Here is a 15,734-nt window from a genome sequence, read left to right as displayed (position 1 = left end):
CTGGTTCTACTTCCTCGGCCATATATTACTGCAAAAAAAGATGGGTAGATGCAATTTTGAAAATTATGGCAGAATCCAGAGGAAAAAAAAATATCCCAAATGTATAGAACTTGTAAATTAATACTTTTCCAGAAAAGGGCTATGTTAAAAAATTTGAACTCTGTTCTACACTTTTTGTTCTTTCTTCCTCTTCTCCCCTTGCAGGTGAATAAAGCAACATTGACTATGTAAAACATGGTAGTCTTGGCAGTGGGAATATCTGTATTAACTGGCTATGGAAACCGGAAATGTATTAGCTAAAGTAATAATCATGTGCTATTGTATTAAACTTGACAGATAGATTTATGGCTTTAGATATTCTTTAACAGACTATAATTTCAAAAGAGACCCAGCTATTTTTCATGGGTACCTGTTGTTTTGACTGTAATAAAATCAAACGATGAAGAATCACAGAATCACAGAATGATATGGGGTTGGAAGGGACCTCTGGAGATCATCCAGTCCAACCCCTGCCAGAGCAGGTCCACCCAGAGCAGGTTGCACAGGAACATGTCCAGGTGGGGTTTGAATGTCTCCAGAGAAGGAGACTCCACCACCTTTCTGGGCAGCCTCTTCCAGGGCTCTGCCACCTTCACAGGAAAGAAGTTTTTTGACATGTTCAGATGGAATTTCCTGCCACCCACCCTGTAGATATTTATAAGCATTGATGAAGTCCCCTCTCAGTCTTCTCTTCTCCAGGCTGAACAGCCCCAGGTCTCTCAGCCTTTCCTAATCAGAGATATGCTCCAGTCCCCTCATCATCTTTGTAGCCTCCACTGGACTCTCCCCAGTAGTTCCTTGTCTGCCCTGAGCAGTTCCTGGGTGGCCATAGCCTCTGGGCAGCATGGAGGAGCCTCACCAGGGAGCTTCCAACAACTGCTGAGGTGTGTTGCCCCCAATACTGGCTGTGCAAATCCCTTGGGAGTCAGCCCCATACCAGGGGTAGAATGTGGCAAGAGAGGGATGGAGAAGGAAGGTGGGCTTGTGAGGGGCAGTGGGTACTGGTTCCTGCCCCTTGAGTGCCACACAGCTGCCACATATGAGCAGTCTGTGGAGTGGTCAGTCTGGGGCTGTTCCTAGCTACCTTGTGAGGCTGTCGGCTGCTCTTCTGTTCCAGGCAGGAGCTCCTGACTTACTGAGGAAATGCTGCTGTGGAGCAGTGGGGTTGGACAAGACTCCTAGCTTTTTTCATAGAATCATAGAATGGTTTGGGTTGGAAGGGACCTTAAAGATCATCCAGTTCCATCCCCCTGCCCTGGGCAGGGACACCTCCCACCAGACCAGGTTGCTCCAAGCCCCGTCCAACCTGGCCTTGAACCCCTCCAGGGATGGGGCAGCCACAGCTTCTCTGGGCAACCTGGGCCAGGGTCTCACCACCCTCACAGCAAAGAATTTCTTCCTGAGATCTAATCTAAATCTCCCCTCTTTCAGTTTAAAACCATTGTCCCCTATGGCTCCACTCCCTGATAAAGAGTGCCTCCCAAGCTTTCCTGGAGCCACTTTAGGTACTGGAAGGGGCTCTAAGGTCGCCCCGGAGCCTTCTCTTCTCCACGCTGAACACCCCCAACTCTCTCAGCCTGTCTGGAGATTTCCACCTGGATCCTCAGCACAGCTTAGTGGATGGGTATAGATGTCTCCTGTCTGCCCCATGTCTCCACTTGGGGCACAGACTCCTGGCCCTCTCTCTCTGATGGAGTGCCACTGTGGGCAGGTGAGTCCCCCCCAGACATGCCTGGGCAATCTACAGGCTGCTGGGAAGAGCCACCCTGAGTGGCATCTTCCTAGGTTTTCTGGGGAAAGAAAGATTTTTGTGCCACTCCGTGAAATCACAGAGATGCCAGAAGAGGGAACTACAAGGGTGGAAGAAGGAAAGCACATGAGAAGGTTCCTTGGGAGGGGGTGTATAATTGCTGCTTTACTAAGGAATGTGTAAGACCAGCTGGGCTTTTTTCCTGGTGCTTGTGCATGTTGATTCTGACATTACAAGAGAGGGTAGGGGGGAACGAAGTCTTTTTTGTCACTCCGTGCAATGACATTTTGAAAACTCATTTATTTACTTCACTGGTAGCTGCCCTTAGGAAATGATGATTGTTGTGTTATTGGATCTGCCAGTTTAAATCTTATACATCCACTCCTGCAAAGGATTTCATTTTTAGATAGAAGGTTCTAGGCACTCATTGGTCTTACCTGTGAGTGTTTCTTGTTCGGTGTCTTACAGAGACAGGGATAACAGCTATTTTTGTGTTTTTTGACATTGCACGCTTTCATTCTGCTGGCAGAATTCCCATCTTCTGGGCCCAATTAGGTTCTCGCCTCCGGTAATGCTTGCTTGAATCCTCGATCATCACCATCTCAAGAACAAAGTGAAAGGGCTGTGGCCTGAGTTACCCCAAGGATTTGTCAGCAGCTGAGAGGGACACCTCTCAGGTCATGGTCACTAACAGTGTCAAAGGCCAAAAGCCTGTTTGTAACAGGTACCTTGTTTTCATTCACGTTATATTCCATTTCGGATATAACATTGTCATTTAACCTTACAACTTATGTTCTGCATTTCAGTCTCTCACAGAGTTTTTAGAGCCGTTTCTGTGACATGAATGATCATGTGGTATGAATGACAATGCTATTACAAGCTTTACCATATTCAGGCTATGTCTGCCTGTATATTGACTTAGCATAACATCATTCTCTTAATTAGCAAAGCATCATACAGCCCTCCCCATCTCCGTTTCAAAAGTTTATTGATTCTATACTGGTAAATACAGTTGGTTTAGTTTATAAAAGCTTGCTTGGGTTAAAAAAATATCTTTGTTTGGCATATGTTCTTGCCCCGAAACTATTGGAGTGTTATGTTAGCAGTAAAGTTTTTGTTTATCTATCCTTATATCCATTTTATTTATCTTACTTACCCTTTTTTTTTTTCTGATTTATCCAATTTTCTAAATTGTCCATTTTTTATTGTTAATGTTGATGCTATTTCTCTTGATAACACAAAAAAGCATCTCCAGAATGGTCAGATAGAAAGGAAGAGGAACCAAGATGTGTTAAAAGGAGTACAGAAGTTTAACACCTTGATAGAATGTGGACCTGTACTGATTTGGGCTGGGGTGGAGTTAATTTTCTTCACAGTAGCTTGTAGAGTGCTATGTTTGGATTTGTGATGAAAAGAGCATTGATAACACACTGACGTTTTAGCTCTTGCTAAGCAGGGCTTGCACAGCATCAAGACGTTTTCTGCCTCTCACACCGCCCCACCAGCGATGGGCTGGGGGTTCTTGAGAGGTTGGGAGGGGACCAAGACTCCAACTGACCCCAGGGACATTCCATAACATTTAATGTCGTGCTCAGCAGTAAAAACTGGGGGAAAGGAGGAAGGAAGGGACAATCAATACCCCTGCCCATGGCAGGGGAGTTGGAACTCGATGATCTTTAAGGTCCCTTCCAACCTGAACCATTCTATGATTCTATGATTCTATTCAGAGTTATGGCATTTGTCTTCCCAAGTAACTGTTAACACGTTGATGAAGCCTTGCTTTCTTGGAAATGACTAAACATCTGCCTGTGGATGGTAAGCAGTGAATGAATCCCTTATTTTGCTTTGCTTACTCGGGCTGCTTTTGCTTTACCCTTTAAACTGTCCTTGTCTCAACCCACGAGTTTTCTCCCTTTTACATCCCCCTTCCAGTTCTCATCCCTGTCCTACTGTGGTAAATGGCTATGTGGTACTCAGCTGCCTCCTGGGGTTAACCCACAGCAGGGCTTGCTTTAAAAGGAGCACAGGAGTTTAACACCTCAGTGAGCTGTGGAATCAATACGAGGTTGGGCCCAAGCATACTAAAGCAAGTTCTTCCTAAAACCCATCAGTAGTGAAATACTTAATATTGACATATAAATGGTCATCTTTATGTTCCAAAGTTAACAAGCCATAAAATGAATGAGGTAATTTAACTCTGTCTTGCAGAGACTGCAGTAGATTATCACCAGAATTTGAATTTTAAAAATCTATGTATTAAAGTATGTAATGCATCTATTATGCATTAGGCAAGTATTCTTCAAAACAGAAAAGCTATCAACATACTTGCTATGCTCCGAACTATTATTCTTACTGTGAATCATGAATAGTATGATTAAGTGTCTTGCCAGCAACTTGAAAAATATACAGGCCTGTTTACATCTTACAAATAGAGATCTTTTTTCCTTTCAGTGCCTCATTTCATCAGTTCAGTTAAACTGCAAGATTGGAATTCATGGATCTGAGGTTTACCGGTGTTTAAAGTATTATGTAAAAATGTAGTTCCATTTTTTGCCAGTGTCTCTGGCTAAAGATCCAGGTTATCTTCATTGGAATTCCTGGCAGGACTTTTTCATAAAATACTTCATAACAAGAAAATTTCAAAATGAAGTGTTCTTTGGAGACCTCGTAGTCTCCAAGCCCTCATTAAATTGCCATTTATACAATATGCTTCCTAGCCACCAGGGTCACTTTGCTGTGAAGGTACATCACAAAGGGAAAGCAGTAAATCTCAGGGAATATTTCACAGCCCTCTCTGACAATTAAAGTTTTAAATGGCATCTTCTCTGCATAGCCAATAAAATGAGGATCAGAAGGCAACTGCAGGATAGCCCAGATAAAACAAGGCAAATGCTGTGCCATATTATTTCACATTGAGAGGAAAAACACATGGGATGCTGACAGACAATCTACATTGTTATGGCACCCCACTGTGTAGCAACAAACAATTCTATGGAGTTTTATTGGGTAATAGGAACTAATTACTAATTACAAATATACTGAATTTCTTTATCATCTAAGCATTCAGAGAATGACAATCCATTTTCTTTCTCTCTTTTTGAGCAATGCAGTCTGTTGCTGAGGGTGCCCTCTCTTACTGTGAAAGACCTTCATTGAATTCAGTCTGGACAATCTCTGGACAATCATGGTTTCATTTTCCATTAAACTGGGAATGGGCTTATATAATATTCCCAGCCAATTTTAGAAGTTTTCAATCCACTGATCATGCTCACGGTTTTTGCAGGAACATCATAAGCCACATTAGAGTCTCAGAAACTAGAGGGATGGGTTGTTGGTTTTTTTAAAGTACTTTTGCTCCTTGTATTTCAGATTCTTAAAAATTCTACAGCGAACCGCGTCAATGTAGCTCTGTGTTTCCATGCAGAAACAAGATAGCCAGACATTGTGTCCGAGAACTTTGTATCCAGGTGCTGTTCAAATACTAGCTAATTCTCCTGTCTTCTGTGAAACCTAGAGACATTTTAAATTACAATTTGAGAAATGGAGAAAAGAGAGTGAAAATTCAGGAAATGGTTCAACAAGGGCAGAAAAGGAATCACTGTGACATGTAAGTGGATGAATTTATGAAAGATGCAAAAATCTTAACTTTATTACACAAAAAATGGTGAAGCCACAGATGAACTCTTGAGTTGTTAGTGATGACAATCCACCTGTTATTTATTCCAGGTATGGTATTAGTTGTTTCTTATTTAGGGACCATTCATTAAAGCCTGTCACTGAATATTATCTTGCTACAACAGTAGTCCATATGAATTAGTAAAAACAGTTATTTAGCAAGTAAGAATTTGAAGAAGTCAAGAAGTTCAAAATTTACTTTTTATTGTAAAACTTTAGAAAAATAAGTGATCAAGTAAGGCAATTCCAAAATTACCTGCATGTGCCTAGACAGTCTTAACAGAACTTAAAAATAAAGATTGCTCATATATGAACAGAGATGATGTTAAGAGTGATTAAATATTCTACAGGGATCATTGCTGTGATGGCCCACTTGCAAATTGTGTATCTCCCATCGTAAACTTGTCTATTTAAGCAAAGCCATTAAATCCTCAAAGCATGTTAAATTTAAAAGGCTAAAATAAAAAGTGGTTTTCATCAATTATTTTTAATATTAATGTTGCCTTCCAGATTTTCCTAGCCTTCTTTAAAGTATTGCTTTATGGTGTAATAAGGTACCACTATTTGGGATGGCAAAAAAAAAAAAATTATTTCCCTAACACTACCAAGATTATTAAATAGTCAATAAAGCTACATAATTTTTAAATACAGATAATATTAATGAATCTTGGGTCTTCCTGTCTGTTACTATTGCAGGAAGCTCCATCATGCACATGAAGAAGAGGAAGATACTTTGTTGTGCCACTGACAAGTTACAAGCTTCCCAAGACTTGGATGTTAGAAGAGTAAGTCCTGTAGAAACTTACAGTTAGCAGAGAACTGCATGCAAGGTAAAAATGAAACACAACTACTTTTTTCATATGGCTCTACCACATATTGCATTTTGTTGGCGTCACAGGCATGATGCATTGCATATAGATGTGCTCCTAGCAGTGATGATTGTAGCCATATTTTTGGAAAAGCAATCAAGCACTTGTATTAAAAATCAAGAAAAAATGTCACGAAGTCCTATTTTTTCATGCAATCTTCATGACCACAAGCACCTACGACTCTTTAAAACCTTTGAAGGTCCATTTTACAGTCAACGTACTCTTTGCTTCTCCCTTCCACAAACTTTGAAAAAAGCCTGAAGAAGGAAAAGGGAACAGGTGGAAGAAAAGGAAGCACAAATTCCTATAAAAGATATTCTAGATTTTACTGTCTTGCCTCAAAGGATTAATGACACATAAGTGTAATACAGTTCTATGTATCTTTGAAATATCAGAGATAGCATAACATGTTCCCTTGAACTTACTCTGTGTTTCCAACTGCACCAGCAGGGAATAGGTTGCCCAGAGAAGCTGTGGCTGCCCCATCCCTGGAGGGGTTCAAGGCCAGGTTGGATGGGGCTTTGAGCAACCTGGTCTGTTGGGAGGTGTCCCTGCCCAGGGCAGGGAGTTGGAACTGGATGATCTTTAAGGTCCCTTCCAACCCAAACCATTCTATGATTCTGTAACACGCTGCAGAGAACAGATGTGTGCTGGGTTCCAACTGGGTTGGACCCCAGTGAGGGACAGAATCTTAAGTGTCATAAAAAATGATACTTCACTGCAGTCTTTTTCTACATCCAGTAAAACTGCAGAGAATGTTGAAAAACATTGTTCCAAAAATCTTGAAACAAAACAAACAAACAAAAAGGTGCTAAAACAGACAGGATATTTCTCAGTAGAGATAGAAAGGATTTCTTTTAAAATTGTGCTTCATATGGCAAAATTTCACTCACCTGCATACCATGACTCAGAAAGCTCAGTAGTTCCTGAACTATCAACACTTGCTGAAATACCAGACACAAGGAATTCAGGAGACTAATTTAAATGCGGTGGTCAAACCAGAGTAGTTTTGCACTCTTAACTTGAGAGATTATTTAAACTGGTTGGACCCTTAATTCTTGAAAAACTTATTACTGCTTCTTGTTGCCAAAAAAAAAAAAAACCCCAGAGAAATTTGGTGAAAATTAGGAAATATGATTTTACTTCATTTTAATCCCAAAATATATAGACTTCAACTTCAAGGGCATCTGGACTTTTACAATAACCTCTTCATGTGCTTGATTCAGCAGCCTTTGGGTTCTTAGAGCTCAGGGAAATATGTCAGAAAAGACTCCCAAGGAGTACTTTTGTTCTTCCTTAGTTCTTTTTGTATAGAATATGGCAAAAACTTTCTGGCAAAACCCATCTGAAAACCACAGTGGTTTGAAGCTGGAAAGGTGGAAAACCACAAATGGTTAGTCTACCACTGTAGGGTCCTGTGATCTTGTAATATCCCAAGATTTTACTAGTTTATTTTAATAGTTAGGGTTTTTTTTCCCTCTGCACCTTTGAAAAGCAAGCATCTAGAATTTGCTCTACCTCCCCATTCCCTGGTGGTAGTTCCTATGATAAATTAACTGATCTGAATTTCCTTACCATAGTGGCTACGACTGTGTTAAATACAGTGTGCAGTCTTGCAGCCTGGCACTTGGGGATCACTGAATCTGCCGTCTCCAAGCGGAAAGTAAAGGCTCTCATTGTCATTTGTGTGACATGTAGTTAGCTGAAGTTGCTCCTGTGTGAAAATGTTATCTTTTGGGAATACCCAGGAACAGTTGGAGAGGAAGAGAGGGAAAAATTTCTTTGCAAAATGGTTGATCATTACTGCTTTTGCATTTGCACACGTAATTTGGTAATTAGCAGATTTAATTGCTTTCTGACACCGAGGATTAAGTAGCCTGCCCTGCTCTCCGCTCTCAGAGCCATTAGTGTGCACGTCGCCAATGTCAATTGTGTCCATTTCAGTACTATTTCTCATCTATTTCCCTTTTACAGTGTATACCCCAGGATGCCTAAGAACAAAACACATATAAAGGGTTCCTAAGGCCACTTTTTGTCTCTGCTTTCTATGGTAGATAATTTCAGGATAATCACACACAGTTCTTTTACTTTGGAAGTTATTGTTTGTAGTAAAGCATAATCAACCAACAAAGTTCACAAATTCATCAGTGTTCAATACTTTTTTTTTTCCTGACAGAGTGGCAGTAAATAATAATTACAGAAAGCATGACAGAATCACATGAGCATAGAATCAGAAAGCAGAATTCAGCTACAAATGCTTTCCACTGGAACAAAATAGCATAGATAGTGGTTTAATTTAACTCTCAAAAAAACAGTCTGGATTTGCACAAGGGAAAACTGCAAAGGATTTATTATTTCAGTGCATGGATTGAAGTGGCAAGGACTTTATGAATCTCAGTGGGTAATAAAATGAAAAATGAAGCTTAGTATAGATAGATATCAAATAACATCAAACAAAAAGAAGGCTTATCTTCATATGAAAAATGGTGGGTACAGAGCTGACCATTACCCCTCAGCAATGAGATCACAGGGTTATGACTCACAGCTCCATAAAAAGCATCAGTTTAGTATTTAGCAATTGTAAAAAGCAACCAAATGTTAGAAATTGCTAGAAAAGGAGAACAAAACGTTTTAACTACTTCTTCAATACTGTGTGCATAATATAAGAAGTAAAACTCTCATTGTCCTGTTCTTACACTTCTCCCTAAGCGTCTTTGTTGGCCATCTTGGAGGACAGGACACATAATTAGATGATTTGTCCCAGTACTTCCCCATATTTATGAAGCTGTGTTTCGGTCATAGAATCATAGAATCACAGAATGGTTAGAATTGGAAGGGACCTTAAAGATCATCAAGTTCCAACCACCTGCCCTGGGCAGGGACACCTCCACTAGAGCGGGTTGCTCAAAGCCCCATCCAGCCTGGCCTTAAACACTTCCAGGGCTGGGGCATCCACAACTTCCCTGGGCAACCTGTTCCAGTGCCTCACCACCCTCACAGTAAAGAATTTCCTCCTAATATCTAATCTAAATCTCCCCTCTTCCAATTTAAAACCATTACCCCTTGTCCTGTCACTACATTTCCTGACAAAGAGTCCCTCTCTGGCTCTCCTGTAGGGTCCCTCAGATATTGGAAGGTTGCTATGAGGTCTCCCTATATTTAGATTAATTCACATTCAGAATTATTTAAATTAACTTCAATGACCAATCAAGAAAAGTGTAGACACAAGTCCCTACGGTAGTTAGTAATGTAATGAAGAAATACTGAAACTCATTTTTAAACAGCCAGTAGAAATTATGGCCCTATGCACGTTGTCTGATTAATGTTACTTTGACCTTAAGTTCATAAATCCAGCTCCAAACCAGGCACACTTACAGTATAATGCAACTCTTTTTCTGTTTTGCACTTTTGAACAGATGAGTTCAGGTGTATTCACTATCTGACTGGTCCTTGTGACCATCCACGTTGACCCATCTGTTGGAGAACTTTCATGTCAGAACTTTCAGCTCTGCACAATGTTGCCCTCACTATGGGAACCGCACCATCTGGCCACCATTCTACCAGTCAAGGTGGAGGCTGCCGGCTAGAGTTTGCCTAGTAGGTTCCACAGGTTTGGATTTTGACAGTTCTTTACGTATGTCCAGGCTCTCTTAAGTTTAAACCAGTTTTCAAGCTAATATTTGCAGCAAAAATAACTGGATAATACAGACTTCTGTGCGAGCTTGACTGTGAGTTAACATGATAGCAAGGGCACTTTCTTTATAACCAGCAACTAGATTGCTTTTACACTGCCACGCTCATGCTTTAAACCTTAAATATAAAACTGGAATTATGTCCCAAAGAAGCACTCAATTTTTAATAGATATATTATGAATATGGAAGCTTTTGGCTTTCATTTTACACACTGTCAAAGGCAGGGGGTAGCCATGACAAATAAATGGTCTGATTGAGGATATTCTTGTCTGTGAAATATTAAGACACACTCCTCCCCTCTCCCACCCACCCACGCGCAATTGTCTCTAGGAGGGTAGGATAGCAACACTGGAAGAAAAATACCCTGCAGGGCATTAGGAGATTCACCTGGTGTTAGTAAACAATAGATTGTTTTGTTCCTAAGTATTTCATACACTAACATGTTTAAGGATGTTGATTTTGTCAATTATATTTTGTCTTTGATGTTAGCAACCATTTTTGTTTTGCTCTCAAAGTTTATAATAGCATAGGAACTCAAAGATAAAATTTCAGCCTCTTATGTGCAACTGGGTGCGTAATTCCTCCATTATTTTTCTGATTATTATTATCCTATTAGCTTCTTCACCTCAAGATAATATGAAATTTCAGTGCTATGGGAAATCGATGGGGCAAAAATTTCTCATGCTACCACAAACAATTACTGTTGGTTTAGGTATGAAGACTAAATATCAGATAGATATTATGGATAAAGAGATTAAAGGAATGAAAATTCATCTGCTATGGGATCTGTGCTAAACTGTTTGTAAAAGTGGCTGTGGTCTGTAGGGAATGTTGAGTGCATGTAACCGGGCTAAAACTTACTTTCAGCATAAATAGCTGTAGCCCTGCATCTGACAGTGACTGCAGACTTTACACTTGACCAAAGCTTTATACTGTCTTCCACTTCAGTTTTTATTGCCTGGTTGTACACGAGTGTGTGCCTGTGTACCTCAAATCCTGCCATTAATTTGATCTTGTACCTCTTGTCACCTACTGACAGGAGGCATCGTATGCCACAAATAATACCCACGTTCTGATCAGGAAGATAACGGGCCCTTTTGCCTGAGGAGAGGAGGTACGAGGGAAGGAAACTTCTTGATTGTGCTATTTTTCCAGTGCCCCTCAAGGAAACTATGTAATTATACTAAACAACATGAGAGTTAAGGAGGGTGAGGGTTGTAAGGCGGATAAAATTGCATTTGGGAATTCATTTTAGAGATAGAATCATAGAATTGCATATGTGCAGAGATGCTTCTGTCAGGGTTTTTTTTTTTTTTATCAGAATAAATTCTCTGAGGATCTTACATGTTCTGAGACTTCTGGTTTATATTTAGTTGAGAAAAATAAGATTAAACGGCATTTCAAATGCCATCTTCAGAGTGTAGGTTTCCTATGGACTCCAAAAGTGTCAGGATAGCTGGAATAAATTTGAGTGACACTGGAGAATAAAAATTGGTTCTGACTAAAGGTTTTTGGGACCCTTTGGCTAAACGTAAGGGGCTGACAAGAGAAACAGGCTCCCAAATGAATAATCCCTGGAGAACCTCTTCCTCTGGGCCATGGCTACGGGGGGCCTTGATTTCATTCAGCGAAATGTTATATCTACATTTAGGGTTGGGAGAGAGAGGAAGTATAGAGCTACCCTTATAGTCGGGTTGTAAATCGACTTCAATGGGAATTCATAGGCCGCCAACACATTGTCCCCTGAGGCCTTTTTCCATGGTTGTGGATCCTTGAGATAGACTCAGTCAAAGCCAGGCACTGGTTTTATGGTAATTATCAGGATGGCAACAATCCCATGGCCCAGAGGAAAAAATTCTCATCTACCATTTCATTTTCAGCATACACTTTCCCTTGGAAGCCTCCTCGCCACCCTGCTGCCACTGCAGCACCAGCCTTTGTCTTCCTCCCAGCCCTTGTCCTAATCCCAACCCAGTGCCCCTTGGCCGAGCCTCACCCCATAACTCCCAACGACTGCTCAGAGGGAAAACATCTCAGGGTATAATGCTTTTTCAAACCTACCTGTCCTTTACAGAATCACAGAATGATACAGGGTTGGAAGAGACCTCTGGAGATCATCTAGTCCAACCCCCTGCCACAGCAGGGTCATCCAGAGCAGGTTGCACAGGAACACGTCAGGCGGGTTTTGAATGTCTCCAGAGAAGGAGACTCCACCACCTCTCTGGGCAGCCTGTTCCAGGGCTCTGCCACCCTCACAGGAAAGAAGTTCCTCCTCATGTTTAGATGGAACTTCCTATGTTCAAGTTTCTGCCCGTTTCCTCTTGTCCTGTCCCTGGGCACCACTGAAAAAAGACTGGCCCCATCCTCCTGACACCCACCCTTTAAGTATTTATAGGCATTGATCAGATCCCCCCCTCAGTCTTCTCTTCTCCAGACTAAACAGACCCAAGTCCCTCAGCCTTTCTTCATAAGAGAGATGCTCCAGGCCCCTCATCATCTTTGTTAGCCCTCTGCTGTACCCTCTCCAGCAGTTCCCTGTCCTTCTTGAACTGGGGAGCCCAGAACTGGACACGGTGCTCCAGATGGGGCCTCACCAGGGCAGAGCAGAGGGGGAGGATGACCTCCCTCAACCTGCTGGTCACACTCTTCCTGATGCACCCCAGGATGCCATTGGCCTTCTTGGCCACGTGGGCACATTGCTGACTCATGGTCATCCTGTTGTCCACCAGGACTCCCAGGTCTTTTTTCTCAGAGCTGCTCTTTAGCAGTATGGCTAATGCTGGCATTTATATTTAGGGTTTTTAGAGGCACAAAGTCTAGTGGATAAAGACAGAAAGTGTACTATGTGGCTTAGTCGAGGAGGTGACCTAAGGTCACCTTGAAGAGGTGACCTAAACTCTGTAAGGTCATGTGGTTGGTTGTGCATCCGTCTGAATTATCCCTTTCATTCTTTTACCCTGTGTTTCCTGTCTTCATTTGTGCTTGTGATTCTTCTGGAAACTGTTTAGCAACTTTGCCTGTTTGTCTGTGTATTTGAATCTGAGAAACAGTAAATATGGAAAAACCTAGAGATTGCCTCTGCAATTAGATTTATTTGCATGTAACTGCATCCTAAATGAAAAATAGAATACCCCATTTCTCTTACCAGCAGCTAAGAATGAAATTTCCTTCTCCAGTTTCCCATGCCAAAACTTTTTTCAAGGTCAGAAATAAGATTTGTCCAAACCTGACTTGAACTTTCCATAGTTCCTTTTTCATTCCTGTTGAATGCGAGCTTCTGTGGGTATTATATGCTAAATATCATTTTGGAGATGACCACAGTGGAGCTGGCAGGGAAAATTCTCTCTCCTATTTGCTGCACAGCATTTAGACAACATTTAGTAAGGTACACCTGATTTTTACACACAAGTAATTTTCTGATGGAACCCCATGGACATGCCCTTTGTATGGATCAGTGTAGTTGGATACGACAGAACTCTGTGCTTACACATTTATTGTATGTCTAATAAGCATTCAATACTTAAAATTTGAATAGCTAGTCATAGCAAGTAATTAATTTTTAGAGGACTGCAGGCAGTACAAGTGGCAGAAGTTTATATTGCTGAGGACTAATTTATGTTATATAAACATATTAAAGGTTACATGTTCCTTATCTACATAGCAAGAGGATAGTTTTGTTTCCTGAAGTGCAGCTTTCTGACATACTCCCTTTTAGAATATTATTTAGAACAGACATCAGTCTTCCAAAATGCTTCTGACGTGTGTTATTCGTCACTGGTTTGGAGAATTGCCATTCCCTTCTCCTCCCTCCCCTTGCCCTTCTGTAGAAGGCTACCTGTTTGTTTATTTTTCCCGTTGGAATGTAAAGAGAATGAATTGACATAGTTCACCTCCAAGAGCCCACGGCAGTCCCCTTCATGACTAAAAGAGAGATTGTGTCAGGAAATGCCTGTCACAAATACGTTGCCTACCTGCAAACTCCAAGTTGAAACTGGACTTAAATAAACATGTTAGTTAATAAAATTTAACTCAGGCTAGCCAGGAAGGACAGGAGCATCCTTTCAAAAAGGACTTCTTTTGGCTTTTATGCCAACCGCTGTCCATAATCCACTATTGCCAGTGTTCCGTTCTGAGTCTGCTGATCGCACACCTATGAATTGTTGTAGATGTGAGCAATAAAGAAGCTAACCCCGTAATAGGTATTCAAGACTAGGCAAGAATCTCAGCAGATTGGAGGTGTGGTGTGAAAAGTGATCGGAGTGTCTGTAAATCCGGGAATTAATATATGAACGGAGTACTTGAAATCTTTGCTTTGGTTACAAATGCTGCTCAAACTCATATTTTGACATAATTGTGCATAATGAAAGTAGACAAAGTTAACAGCTTTTAAAAATTATTTTAGGTAGAGTTTGAGGAATAATAGGAAGAGTTCTGGCCAGTTCTGATTTAAAAAAAAAAAGTGCATCCAATATTTAGGATTGCTTTGTTTTTGCAGTTAATGAAGCCCTTAATTTCATGTCAGAAAAGAGTTTATCATGGCAAGCAAATCAAAGAAGGAAAATAGTGACAAGGAAACAGTGGAACAAAACTAACAGTGAATATTAAGTCTCTGTGGACAAAAAAAGAGAAATTTAAAGATGCTGTTTGTTCTGCTTTCTCTGAATGAGACAGAGATAAGAAGGATTACAGGAAAATAAGAATCTTTGCCAGTTTAGCTGAAGAAACATTATTTATTTGTATCTTATTGATCGATCTCTACCATCTGCAAATTTGGGTTGGCTACCTAATGCAAAAGAGTCTTCTCAAAGGTGACCAGTGTACTCCAGTTGGATAGATATTCTGGTTTATTTCAATCTCTTGTTCTGGAAAAACAAAGACATGAAAGAAAGGTAAGGAAGAAAATCTGAGAGGAATGGGGGGGGGGTCATCTTTCTTAGCTTTCCAGTACTCCGTTATATTTGTATAACTTTGCAATTGGTTTTTTTTGCTTCCTTTAATTTAACATCTCTTTTTATTTGGCAGTTTATTCCCTAATTAGTGTAAGACTGTTCTCTAGACATTATAATCCGTTTGAAAAAACACACAAAAGGAGTGATTCAACTGGTGGAGACACATCAGAAAAAAAACTGTCTCCCAAGATGCACTTCATCCTGCTTCAGCTAAACTACTTTGTTGTCACGCTTCCTTTCAAGTTTCCCAGCTTGATTTCAGCACCCAGCATAAATAGGTAACCTCAGCATATTCTCAGCGGTAAAGCAATGAAAGATAGCTTCCTTTCATGGTTAGCAGCATATGCTGCCTTTAAGCCACCAGGAACTGAAGGGGCAAATGAGGCTGTTGGGGATTTCCTCACTGCAGGAGAATTCAAGCACCCCCGAGTGGGGCACAGTGAGAGGCACAACTGAGTCTGAGCTAAGGAATGACAGAGATGGGAGGGGATATTCTCATAATATGTGCTCTATTGAAGTTCCACCTTCCAGACAGCCTCTAGATGGCTGTAAACCTGCTCTAGTGGGAGGTGTCCCTGCCCATGGCAGGGGGTTGGAACTCAATGATCTTTAAGGTCCCTTCCAACTCTAACCATTCTATGATTCTAATCTGCCATAAAATTATAGCAAACCTTTGGTCTATTCTAATGTACAGAAGTGGCTCCTGAATTCCTCCAGAATCTGAACAAGATAAATATAATCTGATTTTTCTTGACATTC

Source organism: Numenius arquata, chromosome 6, assembly GCF_964106895.1.
Source record: "Numenius arquata chromosome 6, bNumArq3.hap1.1, whole genome shotgun sequence".
In the NCBI taxonomy this organism is placed as follows: domain Eukaryota; kingdom Metazoa; phylum Chordata; class Aves; order Charadriiformes; family Scolopacidae; genus Numenius; species Numenius arquata.
This window is presented reverse-complemented; position numbering follows the sequence as displayed.